Genomic DNA, 18,641 nt, shown 5'->3' on the forward strand with positions numbered 1-18,641 from the left:
TCACAAGCAAGCTCTGTCAGCCCCATCCATCCTGGAGAGATAAGTACCAAGAGTCAAGCTCATGGTCAGATCTGGGGAGCACATTTCTGCTCTGAGCCTACAAGTGTCTTTTCAGCCTCATTTTTAGCCATGTCTGACTAATGAGTTTTTGTTGTTGTTTGTTTTAATTTTGGTCACAGGATGTATGCCTTGCTGGAAAGAGGCAGAGAGAGAGGAAGAAAGTAAGAAGTCATCCCCCACGGAGCATGGTCACACCACAAAGCCTTCTTCTCCTTTTTTCCCTCCTATGGGGATACTGAGCATGCATGCGCATGTCCACAGCTTGCTTTCCGACATGCTCCCACCATGTCTGGGATTTGATCTACACAGTTGGCCATGTGAGATCCAGCTGCCTTAACCACCATGCCAGGCTGGCCCTCTGGCTAATAAGTTTTTAATGCAAGCCCTAATAACTCTTTTACTACAATTGAATGCTGTTTTAAACTTGATTAATGCCATTTAAAGTTCTCAAGAGCCACCAGTTTTACTGTTCAAAGTCTTAGGGTCACATCAGACATAGAAACACCAGAAAGAAGTAGAGTGAGAATAAATGCCAACCTTGTACTTCTTCTGTCACTCTCTCCCCTTCTACAAAACATATTAGGATATTACCAGCATTAAACAAATGCTATGAAGTGAATAATACTATCCTGATTTTGACAGATGAGGAAGAGAGTAGGAAATGAATGACTTTACTTCTCCTTACCTACTTCCCAAATCAAAGAAAACATCACCTTCCCAACAAATCCAGTTACTAAAAATGATATGCAAATCCATTTCTGTCGACTCCTGGCCAGAGTTCTTTTCATTGCCCTGTGTGCATTAAGAATAAGTCCAGGAGCCAGAGGTTGGCATAGCAGCAATGAAATTGGACCCACATGGGATGGTCCTAGGCTTGTGGCCTAGGACCTCCCCCTATATGCCAGATGCATGTGTGCATATCTGTCACCTGGGCTAGCTGAGACTGGGGTAGCTCACTGTAGAGATCTTGTTGGAGGTGTCTCTCTCTCTCTTACTGAATAAATAAATAAACTTAAAAATAAAAAGGAGTAAGTCCTAATGAAAATACAATCCAAAAAGTGGAAAACACACACACACACACACACACACACACACACACACAAGGGCAAGGTGGGTGATCAGTTTCATATTCAGAGAATTTTCACAATAGGACAGGGAAGCTCTCAGAACTCCATAGCCCTGTTCTGGGAGTATCTCAGCTGGAGATGAGAGGTTCTTTCTGAATGTTCTCATCATAGCTCACCCATTCTCTCACGCTGTGGTCTATCAAGACTTCTCTCTGGGCTAGACTAGCCTTTTGAGGGGATAAAGTCTAGCTTTTAACCAAGCATTAACAGCCAGAAGAATGAACAGGTGCCTGGTTTGTGAGGTGCTCAGTACTTTACTATAGCCTGGGTTAATCACTTCACACATATCCCTTCTAATCCTCAAGCTATCCAGTGGGTTTTGAGAGAACTGAAGGAGATAAGCACTTTATACATTGAAATAAAAAGGAGTAAGTCCTAATGAAAATACAATCCAAAAAGTGGAAAACACACACACACACACACACACACACACAAGGGCAAGGTGGGTGATCAGTTTCATATTCAGAGAATTTTCACAATAGGACAGGGAAGCTCTCAGAACTCCATAGCCCTGTTCTGGGAGTATCTCAGCTGGAGATGAGAGGTTCTTTCTGAATGTTCTCATCATAGCTCACCCATTCTCTCACGCTGTGGTCTATCAAGACTTCTCTCTGGGCTAGACTAGCCTTTTGAGGGGATAAAGTCTAGCTTTTAACCAAGCATTAACAGCCAGAAGAATGAACAGGTGCCTGGTTTGTGAGGTGCTCAGTACTTTACTATAGCCTGGGTTAATCACTTCACACATATCCCTTCTAATCCTCAAGCTATCCAGTGGGTTTTGAGAGAACTGAAGGAGATAAGCACTTTATACATTGAAAAGCTCAATGGACATGTTAGCCAATGCCATTATCATTGTTGTTATTTACCTAAGTCTGGCTCCTGACTATGGAAGTCCTAATTTCTCTTTCCTTGAAAGTCTTGTCCATTTTGCCTCAAATCTACCCTTTCTCTATCACCCTAGCCACTGCGTTATTTAAGAGTCTTGACATCTCATACCAGACCTACTTCTAACTGATCTTTCTGCCATCAGCCTCCCTCCACCTGAATTCATTCCCCTAGAGCAGCCAGATTTATTTTTTAATATGAAAATCTGATCTCGCATTCTTCCATAAATCCATATGATGGATCACTACAATCTACAAGATACTCCCAAGCATCCACTGCAGTTACTAGACACCAAGACCTTGCTTTTACCCAGCCCTACAGACTCATTACCTCTGGTTCCCCAATTCCCAAACAAACCGGACTCCTCCAAAATATAGTGCTTTATCCTAGCACACCCTCTGCAGGGTCACCCTCTGTCATCTTGTTGCGTTCTTATATATCTATCAGCAGTGGACAATGAAGCTCAAATGTCACCCCTTTTGTGAATTATGTTCTGTTTTTCTTCTGTGTCCGCCTTCATCACAGTGGTTAATCTATCAATGGCCTTGGAACGACTTGTGCATCTTTTGAGTGTAAAATAATGATAATGATGACAATAATAATAACACATGTTAGTATTTTATCAATCTTCTTTTAAATTCTAAGAGCCTTAGATAGAATATCCTATGTCCACACGAATTTAATCATTCGTTTTATTTTAACTTTATTTTTAATTATCAGAGGTCATGCACACTTGTTAGGAAGAGACATGAGGGAGGGGAAAAGCCCTCCATGGAGTGCAGTCACTGCGGCCCTTCTCTTCACTTTGTTCATGCACATGCAGCCAGTGTCAATTGATTTTAATTGATTTTAATGTTTCCATTGTATCTGCCACCTCCTCAAGCCACTAGGATTGAAATTTAAACTGCGACTGGGTTTGCTTTGTGAGATCTGGTTAAACTGTCCACTCAGTCATGGAGCCAGCCCTAATAACTCTTCTACTGTAATTGTCCCCATTTTACAGATGAGGTCACACACTTAGAGGAGGTGACTCTAAGCCCTAAGGTTACAGCTTTCATCGCAGTCACAGGTTTACCCCCACCTCACCTCTTGAAACTGCTGCTCCACATGGGGGCCACTAGCCATGTATGTCCAGTGAAATTTAAAATGTAAGTGACATTCAGTCCTGCAGTTCTGCTAGCCACATGTCTGAAGCTCAATGGCTGCAGCGTGTCACACAGAGAAACCATTCCACCATCAGAGCTTTCTACTTGAGGGCACTACCCCAAGGATGGGTCCTCAGGGTAGGACTTCATCTCCACACAGGCATCCCTAGAGCTTAGGAGAGTCATGCTCAGAAAAGATGCATGTGGAAAATCAGAGCCCTGGTCTATTGGCTTGATTTCCCTATCCCTTATCTACCATTTAAATGTGGCTGCTTTTGAGCAAATGAGCAACTCTGGCATTTGATCTGTCAGTCCCCATCATGGTTGGCCTCACTCTGGAATTTGCCACTCCTGCATAAGGGGTCCCACTAATCTTCATCTAATGTCAGGGAGGGAGGCAGTTGTGGTTCCTGAATCCTGACAAGCACATCTTCAGTCCACTGTGGGTGCACTATGGTAAGAGGGATCCACAGGCATGCCTGAGCTATTTGAAGATTTCAGTTCTAGATTCTGATGTGACATTTCCAAACCAGCAATCTACTTGGTTTCTTCACTCTTTGGGTCTCTTCTGGTATCATTCTCTCTGTACCGAATCTCCCAGGAGTTCAATTGATTTTAATGCTTTATTTGTATCCTCCACCTCCTCAAAAACCACAGGGATAATTTTCCAATTACTCTCATCACTTCCCTGATTATAACAACAGTGCTTAGCATTGATTTGCTACTGTAAGATATACTCTTAGTCAGTTCAATGTTTGAACCCCGTCTCAACTGCCTTTTAAGAAAAGTGCTGATTTCTCTAAGCTCTAATTTTTTTTGAGCTATAAAAAGAGAATAACAATGTTACTCACCTTAAAGCATCATGGGGTAGGCTAAAACAAGAAAATGCATGTTAATTGCTCATCCCAGTGTATAAAAACATTTAATTTAAATGTTAATTATTATATATTTAGAAATTTATTAGTGGACATGTTTTGAAAACTTTCTACAGCTCCATACTTTTTAATCTTTACAAAGTGCCTATGATATTCATCCCTCCTCTTTTCAGGTAAGGAAAAGTCTCAGAACAATTAACAGAATTGCTTGAGGTCATGGGGAATGAATGGCAGTGCCAGTATCTCACCCCAGTTATGATGTACTGCAGAACAGAAGGTCTCTCGGTCCCACCAGGCATCTATTTAGAAAAAATAGAAATATTTAGCTCAATAAATCAGTACCAAATAACCTCCCAAAAAAGGAAAGAACTGGTCCTGATGGCTTCACCTCTTAATTCTATAACATTTTAAAAGAAGAGTTAAGCCTCCTTCTGCTCAAGTTTTTTTTAAGATCCAAAAGGGTGAAACTCTCCTGAATTCATTCTATGAAGCCTCCATCACTCTTATCCTTAAAACAGATAAGTACAGGAAAAGGAAGGAAAACTATAGACTAATATCTCTGATGAACATAGATGCAAAAATTCTCAACAAGATACTAGCAAATCATATCTAACAACATATAAAAAAAAGATTATATATCACGACCAGGTAGGCTTTATTCCAGGGATGCAAGGTTGGTTCAACATACGTAAAACCATAAATGTAATATATCATATTAACAGAAAGAAAGAGAAAAAGCATATGATCATATCAATTGATGCAGAAAAGCATTTGATAAGATACATCATCCCTTCATGATCAAGATTCTCAGCAAAATTGGCATAGAAGAGTCATTTCTCAACACAATGAAAGCTATCTATGAAAAACCCATAGCTAACATAATCCTGAGTGTAGAAAAGCTGAAAGTTTTTTCCACTAAAAACTGGTATAAGACAAGGATGCCCACTTTCTCCACTCCTTTTCAATATAGTACTGGAAGTCCTTGCCAACACAATCAGAAAATAAAGTAAAATAAAAGGCATTCAAATAGGAAAAGAAGAGGTGAAACTATCTCTATCTGCAGATGACCTAATTGTATACATAGAAGACCCAATGGTATCCATGAAAAAAATTCCTGGAAGTAATATGTGAATACAGTAAAGTTGCAGGATACAAAATCAACATACAAAAAATCTATAGCATTTCTATATATGAACAGCAGGCAGACTGAGATAGAACTGAAAAAAGTAATTCAATTTACCATAGCCACAAAAAGTATAAGATACCTAGGAATAAATCTAACCAAAGAAGTTATAGACCTCCACAAGGAAAACTATGTGAAGCTAAAATAAGAAATTGAAATTACACAAGAAAGTGGAAGACATCTCATGTTCCTAGATTGGAGAATTAATATAATCAAAATGGCAATGCTATCCAAATTAGTCTGCATATTTAATTCAACCCCAATAAAAGTGCCGCGGACATTCTTCACACACCTAGAAAAGACAATCATACTATTTGTCTGGAATAATAAAAAATATCTTATTGCCAAAGCAATCCTGCACAAGAAGAGTGGAGAGGGTGGCATCTCACTCCCTAACCCAAAAATATATTACAAAGCTGTGGTAATCAAAACATCATGGTATTGGCACAGAAACAGATAGATGGACCAATGGAACAGAACAGAGTTCCCAGAACTAAACTCCCAAACATATAGCCAACTGATTTTTGACAAAGGCTACCAGTAAATCCAGTGGAAAAAGGAAAACCTCTTCAGCAAATTGTACTGTAAAATCTGGGTATCTACCTGCAGAAAGATGAATCTGAACCCCTAGATCTCACCATTGACAAAAATCAACTCAAAGTGGATCAAAGATCTAAACCTAAGACCTCAAACTATAAAACTGCTCCTGGAGAACATTGGGGAAACTCTGGGAGACATTGGGGTAGGTAAAGACTTATTAAATAAGACCCCCAAAGCACAGTCAATAATCCCAAAAACAGACAAGAGGGATTACATCAGATTAAGAAGTTTCTGCATGGCAAAAACCACAGTAATGAGTGTGAATCGACAGTCCTCAGAATGGGAAAATATTTTTGTAAACTATGTATCAGGTAAGGGACTGATAACCAGAATACACAAGGAACTCAAACAGCTGTCTTGAAAGAAGAAGATCAACCCTATTAGAAGATGGAAGAATGAACTGAAAAAAACCACTCTCTAAGGAAGACATAAAAATAGCCAAAAGGATTATGAAAAAATGCTCAATATCCTTCATTGTAATGGATATGTAGATCAAAACCACAATGATATATCACTTAACCTCAATCAAAATGACTAAGATTAAAAAAAATAATAATGGTAAGTGCTGGTGGGAGTGTGGTGAAAGGGGAACTCTCCTATTTATATAAATTGGTCCAGCCACTGTGGAGAACAATTTGGAGATTCCTCAAAGATCTACAAATAAAACTATCATGAGTCAGCAATCCCACTCCTTGGCATCTCCCCAAAAGACAGAAGAATCTTTAGTTGGAAAAGTGCTTGCATATCCATGTTTATTAGGGCATTATTCACAATTGCTAAGAAATGAAACCAACCTAAATGCCCATGAACAGATGAATGGATTGAAAAAGTGTGGCACATATACCCTATGGAATACTACCCAGCCACAAAAAACAAGATCCTGGCTTTTGACAAAACGTGGATGAATATGGAAGATTTACTGCTGAGTGAAGTAAGCCAGACTATGAAAGAGAGACATCGTATGTCTCCACTTAATATATACTGAGCGTCCACACTCTATGGCAGAAACTGAATGACTAAAAGATGTAGATACATAGTAAATGGTTGTGAATACCAGATACAGTGTGAGAAGAGGGTGGTCATATGAAGGAATAGAGTATGAGGAAGGACATTAAAGAGAAAAATAGAGAGACTAGCCATTTATGGGACAAAGAAATGGGTTATTATCTACTGAAGATAATAGCATTGTTAACTGGACTGATGAGAAATGTACGCATGTTAATGTATTCACTTTGCAAACTAAGTAACATGTGATATTTGTACGCATGTTAAAATATTCACTTTGCAAACTAAGTAACATGTGATTGAATGTATAAAAGAAATTGAAATAAAAAATTTAAAGAAAAAAAAAAGAAACATTTAGCTCAAAACTCAGGCCATTTAATGTGAGCCTGGGCAGCCTCAAAGGAGCTTGGCTTGCAAGGGAGCACAAGGCTCTCTGGACTGTCTGTGATGCCTGTCCTCTGCTAACTGTGGAATCCACAGGGGAGTGTTAAACCACAGCTTACCTGAAAAAGGCTAGAAAAACCATTAAAGGAGAAGAGCCTTCCATTCTCTGCAACTAACGATACTTAGATGAACACTTTGGAAAAAAACCAAGCAGGTAAATATCAAGGGGGAGTCTCTCTACCCTGGTAACCCTGAGCAAGCAATGAAAAAGAAAAAAAAAAATCAGTCATTTTCACTTTCAGGTCCTCTCTACAAATGTTACTGAGAAGGTGCTGAAACAACATACCATTTACAACTGGATAAAAGTTTTCCCATCCAGGACTCCTGGAATTCACGGTGCTACTGATGCTGAAAATCAGCCATTATCTAAAATATGCACTTAGAGAAAACATGTGACAAAACGCAGGCTTCAAGCCCTTCAGCATACCTTTGTCTCTGTGCTTGGCCTCAGGAAATAGAAGTTGTTGATTCACCATTTAGAAATTTTGGTTGATTATGTAGGTGAAAGAAAAGATACAGGGGAGAATTTCCTGGGGCAGGGGAATTAAACTGTAACCTAACACATTGAGAAAGATAAAATTGCACATGTGTACACACACATACACATGCATGCACACACAGTCCCTGACCTAAGAACATGCCGATGCATTTCCATAAGAAACGAATTGCAGTTGATGCTGGTGAAGGCAGTTGTACATTTTATTACTAATAAGTGACAACAGGGGCCTTATTACAAAATATTTCTAAACATACGAAATTCGGTAATGGGACCCCCAGGGGCCAGGCCCCCAAATTGCATACTCTGTGCCGTACATGCGCGGCCAAGTGTTACCACGGTAACTACGGGTGGATGTGAACAGGACGGAATTGCTGGCATGCAAAAATCCTAAAGCCTGCTGACTTTATTTTTAGTCAGAACGGTTAGATTTCACATTTTATCAGCATTTAGCTTGCTTCTGTTTCTTAACAAACACCACACACACGTGCACACTCTCCCGCATGTCTATGGGTTACCATGCAAATATTACATGGAAGTGATAATCACTATTAACGAGCATAATCACCCCAAGTTGGGAGGTATATCATTTACTGCCAGTTTATGCTCAATCCCTTATGTCTTAGAGTCAAAAGGGAAAAGAAGGGGAGAAAACTGTCTGTGATCAGATGCATGCTTTAACAAAGCATATAGTGCTCACGTCCTTCCAGGGTGCTGTTGGTCTGAAATTTCATGTTTTGACAACATTTTTTTTTCTCTCCAAGAACAGAGTATACAAAGTCAACTGTTACCAGAATGAGCCACTGGCTGTTCTCCACCCATACACTTCTGAAGAGCCGCGGCCCCCCACCCCCAGACCATCTTCCAGCTGTGACTCTAGCAAGCCTTTGGGTTATAAGTTGTACGGACAGAAGAGAATCAAGTAATCCATCTCCTTGAGCTCTTCTTTTCTTTGTTCTTTTTTTTCTTAGCAGTTGGTCCTTCTCAGGCTGGCCCCGCTCCTGCCCTCTTGTTTCTCTACAACAGAGGACACAAGCATGCAGCCTGCAGGTCACTTCAGGCTTGCAGATAGGTTTTGCTTGGCTGACATAGAGTTTCAAAAATAAAATAGAAAGAATTGGCTGTCATCTTGTTAAAAATTTGAAGGTTTCATGTACAAATACAGATTTTCAACTTAGAAACAAAGCAAGAAAGGAAGGAAAGAATGAAGAGAGGAAGAGAGGGAGGAAGAGAGAGAGAGAAAGAGAGGAGAGAGAGAGAGAAGGGGAGAGAGAAAGGAGGGGGAGAGAGAGACAGATGGAAAGAGAAGTATGCAGGACTATGCCACACAGGCATCCCTGTTGCCTACAATGAGCTGGATGGCTTCAGCCAGCTTTCCTGTGTTAACATTTCACATGACCCTAGTACAATGATCAAAACCATGCTATATAAAATTGTGCAGTTGAATCCGCACAGTCCTAGTGGCTGATCTATGGGCTTTACCTGCATACCATCGTTTTTTTCCATCTAATGTCTTTTCTATTCCAGGATCCTGTCCAGGCTCCAAATCGCATTTGTTACTTTGCATGAGACACCTCTGATCTGACAATTTGCAAGCCTTTCCTTGTCTTTCATACTATAACTCTTTTGAAAAACACTGATCAGTTATTTTATGAAATGCCCTTCAGTCTGGGTTTATCTGACATTTCCTCATAACGAAATGGAGAACTTGTATTTTGGGCAAGAACACCACAGAACTGACCTACACTTGTCGGTGCCTCACATCAAGGTGAGCATGATATTGACATGTCCATGCCTGCTGCTAGTAGTTCTGATGATGTGGTTCAAGTGACATCTGTCACTCTTCTCCACTGCAAAGTTGACATTTTTCTCATAGTGGTTAATAAGAACCTTGTGGGGAGCTACTCTGAGGCTAAACAAATACCCTATTTCCTTTTATCCAAACACCTATTGATTGATGGTTTCTGCCTACAATGGCTATTGCTGTGGTGTTCATGTAATGCCTACGGTCTTCTTGAAACACCACCAGCCACATGCAGCTTAGTAACTTCCTGCAAGAAAGCTTCCTGTTGCTTAAAACAACCATCTCAGGTCTAAAAATTTGGCCAAGAATCCTTTATTTAGGTCAAATAATCTTCCTGAAGATTAAGTCAGGAAAGAACTTAATCTTCATGATTAAGTCAACAAAGAACAACATTCTTCCAACTTTGTAAATTCTTTCCCTTTTCTTGGTCCTTCTGGTCCATAATGAACTACCAGGCTTGGTGTAGCCTGATGAGTGGAAAGCAAAGAGACACATAACTTCCCATAAAGCAGACATTCCTGTGGGATCTATAAGGACCCCACAAAGAATGTGCATGAGCAAAAATTTTGCAGGACAGCTGCAGAAAATATGGGGAGTACCAGGTCTCTTGGCAAGCCCATGATCACATGGACTGTGGAAAGAGCAGTTGCTGCTGAAGTCCAGCTGAATTCTCAGCTTTTTCAAAAGCTTTATTGATGTATTTTTCTAAGCATTTTTGAAAGTCAGTTTTCTGAATCTTTAGGATACAAATGACTCCAAATTTTAAATACATGTGTATTTTTGGGGAGAGGTTTTTCCTATAGGACACATGAGCTCACCAGAAAGACAGAGATAGAGAGAAAGCAATAAATCACCCCCCAGGGGGGATGGCCACACTGCAATCCCTTCTCCTCCATTCTCCTCTCAGGATCTTGATCATGCACGCACACGTGTCAGGTGTGACTCTAAGCCTCCAGGTCTGGGACTCAAACCGTGGTCGACTGCATGGGAGTCCAGTGACATAACCATTATGCCAACTGCTGGTCCCCAAATTTTAAATATTTTTAAATAATACTGTTAGAGCAAAATCTGTGCAGGTCAAACCAAAACTGTCCATGAAGTATTTTCAGTCTGCAGGCTACAAGTTTGTGTCCTCTGATAGAATTCTTTTCAGGGCCAGTCAGTCACATGGTAGTTAAGGTGGCTGGATCCTACATGGCTGACTGCAGTCTGAGTCCCAATCCAGCGGCTTGAAAAACCCACCGTGTGTGTGTGTGTGTGTGTGTGTGTATGTGTGTGTGTGTGTGCACGTGCCCAAAATCCCAAAAGGAGAAATGGAAGAGAAGAGATTCCAGCATAGCCATCTCGCATGGTAGGTATTTTTTTAATTTTCTCTCTCTCTCTGGCCAGTGTACCCATGCTCCTCTAGCAAATTAACAAAACACAAACTCTTTATATAAGCCAAGATCCTAGTCACTTTGGGAGAAGTCTTATCCTACATGAAGGATATTTCAGCTCAAAGAATATTTATTATTATTTTTTTAATTTCCCCAACTGACCCTTGTGGTCTGCATCCCATGTAACAGGTGGAGTTTTGGATGCATTAAAGCCTGTTTAGTCAAAGGAAATTCTGTCAGGTTAGAGTCAACCTCTTATATTTGTTCAGCCTCAAACCCTGACTGGAGCTATAGAAAGTGAGTTAAAAAATCCAGCTTCTCATATGGCAGTGTTTTCCATTCTATGAATTATTTCTCTACTCTACTATTAAGTTGCTCCTCCACCACCTCCAAGGTTGCCAAACCTACCAATTTCTTTGTCCATTTTCTAGACTTACATGTTAGGTCTCCCGAGCTTGGGAGACCTCCCTCAAAGTGAATCTCAAGTCTTTGAGGCTTTATCTTTGGTTTTATTTAATTCATGAGTGACTCACTACCTCTTGTCCATTGCATGAAGGAGATATTTGCAAAAAACTTTAATGATTCCTTGCTGAAAATCAGCCTACAGAATGTCACCTCAATGATGGAATGTCAAGGTCACAGCATAGCATGTTCCCAAGAGGGGGAGCTCTAGAATAAGCTTGCCTGATATTAATTCCCCTCTCTGTCTCTTGTGTTTCCAGGGACAGATCACTTAGGACCTCCTGACTCAGTGTCTCCATCTGTAAAATAGGATTAATATTGGTACTCACTTTGTAAGATGGTGGTTAAGATTAAGTGGGTCAGTATAAGGAGAGTGCCTACTATACACACATGATCAGAGGAACCTCAATAAATGTTAGACGGTTTTTATTACTTATGAAATAGCAAAAAATGCACTTGGGAAATGGAACAAGATGGGTAGACAAGAAAACAATGCACTGATTGAACTGAAAGAGAAAGTTTTTATTTTATTTTTGTTCTGAGCTGAAGGAAGAACAGAAAGATCCAGTCCAAACTTCCACCTTAAACCAAGCTGGCATCTCTTGTTTTTCATCTTTCATGTCTAGAGCCTCTGTCTCCAAAGACAATTGTGAAGGGATTGTGTTTGACTGATCAATCAAAAGCAGCCCCTTGCTTGTCTTCTGAGACTCTGAATTAAATCCTCCAGGCAGGATTCTGGGGAGGACAGGACCAGCGAGGAGGCGGGCAGCTACTCAACGCTGAGTGGGCTTTGATGGCAGAAAGGAGCCGAGATAAAAGAGCTCCTCCCAGCAGAGCTGAAATTAAAACAGGAAACATTTCATTAGGCCCAACCCCGAGAAAGGAGCCCTGGGCAGCTAGGGGAAGGCAGAAGGGACAGATGCCACTGCCAGATCTGTCAATTGTAGGCAGGTGACCAGGCCACTGAAAGAGCAGTTCTTCCACATACACTCTCGGGTGGCCATCACTCCAGGCACCACCAAGCACCACTGCAGAAACACCAGCAAGTGAGCTGCTAGCAGAGTTCAGCCTTCACCCCCTTACAAAGTGGGTATCTGATCCCCACCTGCCTGGCTTCGGCCTGCTCCTTGTCTCTGTGAATGAACTTCAAAAAGGGAACTGCCCATTTGTGGGAAAAGGAATTCAAGTCTGAGTTTATTTTGGCGCAAATTTTTTTTTAAACACATAAATCTTTTTTGTTTTCATAGTACACATTTTCTACAAACATTTAGAAGACCCTTTGTATTTATCTCTGTTTAGTGCCTAACGTCCCCAAATTCTTGCGCTTGTCCTAGGCACTCGTCATCACTAAACAACCTTCATTTTGTCACTCCCTAGCAATGGTGTTTCTTCTGTCTGGAGGGCCTGTCCTTTCCTCTGCCTGCCAAGACTATGCATAGTCTCCAAAACCCAGCTCAACTATCACTTCTCACGAAATGCCCTGTAGCTTCTCCCAGCGACGCTTCTGTCTACAGAAGGGCTGTCTACAGAGCTAGCCCTTCCTCATGCTTGGATTTGAGGAAATGCCACAGACCTTGCAGGTTACCCAGGTCTACGGCCTGCCCTTTCACCCCCACACTTTATTTGGAGGGAGGAGGAAGAGCATGTAACTGGTCTGATTTTTTGAACCACGTTGAGTAGGAGAGCGTAAGAGTTGAAAATGCCCTTAGGTTTCCCTTAGTTCTGAGATGGCACATTCACAGCTCATGAGAGTCTGCGCTCACGTCTGTGAGGACACATGCATCACTCGGCACATGCTCTGCTTCTGTTCAACCTGGCCTCGGAGTCCTTATCAACACACTGTTCCAGGCAGCCACACTCAGTGTGTTTCATGAGGGAATTAACCACAGAAGTGTGTCGTCCATGGCACAAGTAAGTACAATCACAGATCAGCCCCCAGGGATGAAGCAGGAAGCAAGGAGTATGACTCCAGGGATATACGACAATGTATAACTGCTCACAAGACCTTATGAATTAATTTCAAGGGCAGGGCCAGACCATAATGCAGCTATAATGCAACTGGACCCAAATGGAAAGGTCCTGGATTTGTGCCCAAGGACTTCTTTCTACATGTAAGTGAGCAGCACATTCCTGTGACCCAGGCAGTCTGGGGCTGAGGGTGGATTGTGGCATGAAAACCCTGATAGGAATGCCTGTCTCTCTCACTTATGGAACAAATAAATAGTTATACTTAAGAATAAATAAATAAATTCATGCAAGGGCAGCCTACCATGGTGCTTCCTGACTCATTTGGGCAATGAAGCTAGTTCCAGTGGCTGGAGACATAACTCAAGTCACTGTTGTAGGGATTCTCAGCTCCTCCAGTTTCTGGAACTAATCTGGCTTGCATATTTGGAGCCCTGGTGGTCTCTGCAATGTGACCTAAGGTGTGTTTGTGAATCCACAGTAACGCTTTCTCTAGGGACAAGTAAAGCCACTTTTTGGTGTGACTACTAACTGAAGAAAGGTAAGTACCTTGGAGGGGGTTAATTGATATTGACTCTGAACTGAAACTAACCCAGAGAGACACAAAATAAACAAAATCAAGTGAGACTAAGCAAAGCAAAACAAAACAGAACATATTTGATTGGGGATATAAGATAAGTCTATGTGCCCCATCTCCTCCTGAACTAATTCATCACCCCCTTTTATATATGATGAAATCAAAATACATAGAGTACTCTAACCATGTCTAAGAACCAGGCCTCTGTCTCTGAATCCCCCAGCTAGTACCACTGTGGATACACCATGTTACACGCCCAAGCAGTGCTTTAGATAGAATAGTATGTATTATAGGCATGGCTGTGGGTGTAAAATTAAATTCCACATTGAAAGCAAAAGTACTGCAAGAAAGCAAGGTTTCTTAAGACTTATGCTAGGTAATTGCATGGGGTATTAATGTGTGCGATGGAGATACCCAACTCTTTCATCCAAGTGGTCTTTTTGGGCTCTTTAAAACAAGACTTAAATATTTTAAATATTCTCATAGGCATCATGACTTTTTGAGAAGAAAATACAGTATTTAGAATTTTTCAAATGCTTTAAATCATAGGACTGTTTTGGCTAGGATCATGTCATGGGAATAATACGTGGCAAAAGCTGCTTGGAAAAATGTTGGTGGAAAGGAAGGAGCAGAGGTTTTAGGAATGGTTTTGGATTTGCATGCTGGCATTGCAACTTACTTGCTGAGCGTGCTTGTACTGGTGTCTTGACCTCTCTGATTCTCAGTGGCCTCATCTATGAAACAGATAATAATGACATTGCAGGGGGATTTAATACATTAACACCCTCCAAGTAACTGACAGTAGTGGCTACTTAATAAATATTAATTCTGTTGCCTAAATCCTGACACATGGGCCTGAGAATGATTTTCTCCTTGACAATGCTAATCTCTTAAATTAAAATGATGTTTTGGTACTGTTTAATGGCTACATAAACATTTTGGCTTTTGTGCCTTATTTATTTTGTTTTTACTCAAAATGAACTTTCTGTGCATGCCAAAGATGATACAATGTATTCATCTAAATCTTTGATTTTTCTTTGGGGAATACAGGAAGTCCCCCACCTCTGAATCTCCCACATCCACTTTACTGAGCCCCAGCCGTCAGAGCGCAGGAAGAATGTGCCTTGTTTCTGGGGCAGGGCCCTAGAAGCTCTGTACCATCATTCTTGGCTCTCCTTCATCTACCAGTATGACTGGTAATGACAGCTTCCTCTTACTGTTTCTCTCCGGTGAGCACATGCACCCTATGGCAAAAACCTTTAAAAAATGTTTAAAAAGAAGAAATATAAAGATCACAGTCACACATGAAACCTCATATTTGGTATATTGGGCCGAATCTCTTACTGTGTTGTCATCGAGGGGGATTATTGAGGGAGCCACCAGGACTAGAGGATTCCTTCAATACCCCCAGTATATTAGCTGTGTTTAAGAAGGGGACTAACACCTCCAACAACAGACCGAAAGTGTCCAGAATCAGATCATTTCGAAAGCATTTGTAGAAGAAGCTTACACTGGGCCCTTCCTTATAGGATGCTTCAGAATCTTTAACTGAGTCATGTATTTGGGAACCCCAGAAAGGAATTCACAATTTCCTCAATTGATTTGATCCTGAAAATTAATCACAAAAAGTGGGGTCTTCAAAAAGTTCATGGCAAGTGCCTAGTACAGAAAAGCCATGTGTAGATTTCTAACTTTTTTTTTGCAACAAAATAAACTCATGCTTTCATTCCATTTTCCCCCAGACTCTTGGGAAGAATGAAGCCGAACAGTTGCCTACATGACTTGGGATTCCTGAAGTCTGGGGTGGAGTTGGCTCTCCTGACCCTAGAAGCATATCTGAACATTTTGTTTCATTTTGTATGTTCCCAGTGCAACATGGTCAGGGACAGACCACCAACTCCCAATGGCATTACGGGATTGGATGAGTCATGAAGACAGCGTGTATCAAGAATACTGACTTTGAAGTGACACTATTCTGGGGTGAAGCTCTGATCTTGACTCATGTGCTTTTATTTTTTTAAGAGAGATTGTTGCTACAGGGCATGTGTGCTTGTCGGACAGAGAGACAGATAGACAGAAAATGAGAAATCACCCCTCCACACACACAACAGGGGACATGGCCATGGTTCACTCCCTTCTACATTCTCATCTTGGGACTTGGGGCATGCTCACACATGTACCCAGTGTGAGTTTTAAGCCGTCGGGTTCAGGACTCGAACCTCAGATGACTATGTGGGAGTCTTGCAATGTAACCATTATGCCATCTGTTGTTCCAACTCATGAGATTTTTAAACCTCAGTTCCTCATCTGTATCTTCTTCAGAGGGGTCACAACTAAGTGGAAACAGTCCGAGTGAATGGCTTAACGTGGTTGTTGACACTAGGAATCACTAGACACATGCTATCATCACCACCACCACCGCTGCGGATACTACGTGGGAATCTCTCACAGAAAGAGTTTTCTTATCTAATTTGCCTAGTAATCAATCAAAAATCCGAAGGGACTGTCTAGTAAAATGTTAAATAAATCCTGAGGAATAACGATGAAACATTCATAATATATGCTCTGCACTAAAACATCTTTACAACTCTCTAAGGGATTAGTCTTTTTAATGTAATATGTGAGGAAATGCTACAGGGGGATAGTATTGATCTGAAGGCCCCTTGGCAGGGACTTTTAAATATGGGCATTCTTTGCCAGAGATCGCCTCGGAGTTCACTGCCACAGAGTTCCTGGGAAAGTCGTGGCTGAGCTCCAGGCGACACTCCCAGGTTGGCTTCGTTTGTTGCCATTTCATTACCCTAAAAGCATCAGAACATTCCTGGACATACAAAATGTAATCTCCACAGAGTTGAGAGTTCTAAAGTGTTTGAGAAGCACTAATGTCATCCATAAAAATGCAAGAAGTTCCTTTTCCCCAAAGACGTTGACTGTCCCCAATTGGTAGCCTTGACAAATGGAAATTTATCACTTCATATCTTGAGAGCTTGGTCCTTGCCTTCATGCAATTAAACTCCAATGCTATATGTGATTTGTTGTTGTTGTTTTATTTTTTGTCAGTGCCTTGGGGCACTGACACTCTCCAGAGAGAGACAGAGAAATATAGAAAGAGACAGGAGAAAGTATCCCTCCCAGTGAGGTGCGGTCACACTGCAACCCCTTGTCCATTTCTCCATCCTGTCAGGATATGCGGCACACATGCACATGTGTCAAGTTGCTAGGGCTAAAATTAGAACCATGTGATCGGCTATGAGCGATCTGACTCCCTTAACCACTAGGCCACAGGACTGACTCCAGTATGTTCTTATTAATGTCTCTTCAACAACATGCTGGGTGTGAAAGTCAAAGAATAATCATTACATGAATTCTTTGAACATTCATTATGGTTTTACTGTTGGCACCTGGGTGCTAAGTACTCATTGTATACTAGGGAGTAATGTAATTCTACCTTTTTTCAGAAGACAGAAACTCAGCTAAAACTCACTTAAGAAAGAGGGGAATGTTTTGAATGAGTTAAGGCTGGGACCTACTTAAGGTACAGCTGGATCCAGAGCCTCAAACCTGGTCTGGAGGCTGTGCTGGCTCTCTCCTCTCTGTTGTACTTCCCTCTTTATCTCCCCTTTGCCAGGTTAATCCCTCCTCAAAAATGGCATAAAGGCTACCAGCAGCTCTTGGCTTCTAATCCTATCTCCCAGGAACAGCCCTGGAAACAGTAAACCCTTCCTGCTGCTTACTTCAGCAAATGTCTACTAATATGCTTTTCTTTTTCTTTAATGTGTTTCTTCCATGAGTGAAAGAGATAGAAAGAGACAAAGGCAGTCGCCCCAACAAGGTCTTGATTCCACAGCCCACCCCTATTTTCGGCCAGCCCTGGTACATGGGCACCTGGATGCCCAGCGAGTTCAGGGAGGATTCTGGATACTCACCTGGAATTTTCCCCTGTGGGTCAGCCTTGGAGAGCGTTTCAGTGCTGCACCACTATCTGGTCCCAAACTTTCACAACTTGGCTTTGATTAGACGAACGTGACTCATGAATTCGCCTCTCAACCAATCACTGTGGTCTAGAGTATAGAAAATGCTAATTGATGGACTTGGGTCATTTTCCTTCACCAAAATAATGTCCCTAAGGAAAATAATAAGCATGATGAAAAAAACCAACAAAACAAAACAAAACAAAAACAAGCAAAAGAGAAATGCATGCTAGGCAAGCGAAAACAACTGAGTACTGCTTCTTGGCTTTTATTCATTATCTTTAATCCTGAAAACCTTGCCTGGCATTTTGTAAATGAGGAGACTGAGGCATAAGGCAGTTAAGTATCCAAATTTACCAGCTATCGCATCTGCGTATGTAAACCCAGAAAGTCGGCTTCCTAAGGCACTCTTAAATGCTTAAACATTCTGCAAAGACAGCTCATGAACCATTTTTCTTACTTATTTCCTGAAGCTTCCATGATAGGAGTGGCAGGGATGGAGAAAACGGGAAGATTCCCGGGGACATTACTTGTTTTGTTCTAAGTCCATTGGACTTTCGGTCTTAATTCAGCTATGTGTATTTCATTTCATTGAAACCTCTGAATCAAGCTATTTCATGATTCTTGGATCTGTTTTTTTTTTCCAGTTAAGGGCTGGTCTATCAG

General features: G+C 41.2%; 1 long non-coding RNA gene across 2 annotated transcripts in view; it reads right to left on the minus strand.

Moving 5' to 3' along the window:
- Positions 1 to 12,003: 12,003 nt before the first annotated feature.
- Positions 12,004 to 18,641, minus strand: part of LOC102493582 (uncharacterized) — an 18,656-nt gene continuing 12,018 nt past the window's right edge. Inside the window, exons 3-5 of one of the 2 annotated variants that reach the window (XR_333304.1) lie at positions 17,931 to 18,127; positions 14,684 to 14,738; positions 12,004 to 12,298 (exon numbers count right to left, since the gene is read on the minus strand). This is a non-coding gene — a long non-coding RNA (uncharacterized LOC102493582). The remainder of the gene's footprint in view (positions 12,299 to 14,683; positions 14,739 to 17,930; positions 18,128 to 18,641) is intronic. The other variant, XR_003549878.1, reaches the window with a different exon arrangement.

This window comes from Tupaia chinensis, unplaced genomic scaffold (assembly GCF_000334495.1).
Source record: "Tupaia chinensis unplaced genomic scaffold, TupChi_1.0 Scaffold000042_1, whole genome shotgun sequence".
Classification (NCBI taxonomy): Eukaryota; Metazoa; Chordata; class Mammalia; order Scandentia; family Tupaiidae; genus Tupaia; species Tupaia belangeri.